Here is a 294-nt window from a genome sequence, read left to right as displayed (position 1 = left end):
GAGAGGAGGGGCCTGGGGGGGCCAGCTGGGGGGGCCAGCTAGGGGGGCCAGCTGGGGGGGCCAGCTGGGGGCCCCGTGCTGGACAGACGGACAGAAGACTCAGAGCTCAGAGATGAGAGCAGTTTAAAAACTAAGGTTTCGTTTGAGCAGAAACGACTGAGCTGTGACCTCTGACCTCACTGCAGTCAAACACCACAGAAGAAGAACCAGCTCAGCTCTCTGTTGACCTTTGACCTCTGTGTTTACTGTCACCACCCTCAGATCCTGTCTCCATGGTTACCTGGAGTTCAGACG

The sequence above is a fragment of the Epinephelus fuscoguttatus genome, linkage group LG24 (assembly GCF_011397635.1).
Source record: "Epinephelus fuscoguttatus linkage group LG24, E.fuscoguttatus.final_Chr_v1".
Classification (NCBI taxonomy): domain Eukaryota; kingdom Metazoa; phylum Chordata; class Actinopteri; order Perciformes; family Serranidae; genus Epinephelus; species Epinephelus fuscoguttatus.
The sequence above is the reverse complement of the archived record's forward strand: the minus strand, read 5'-3'. Positions refer to the sequence as shown.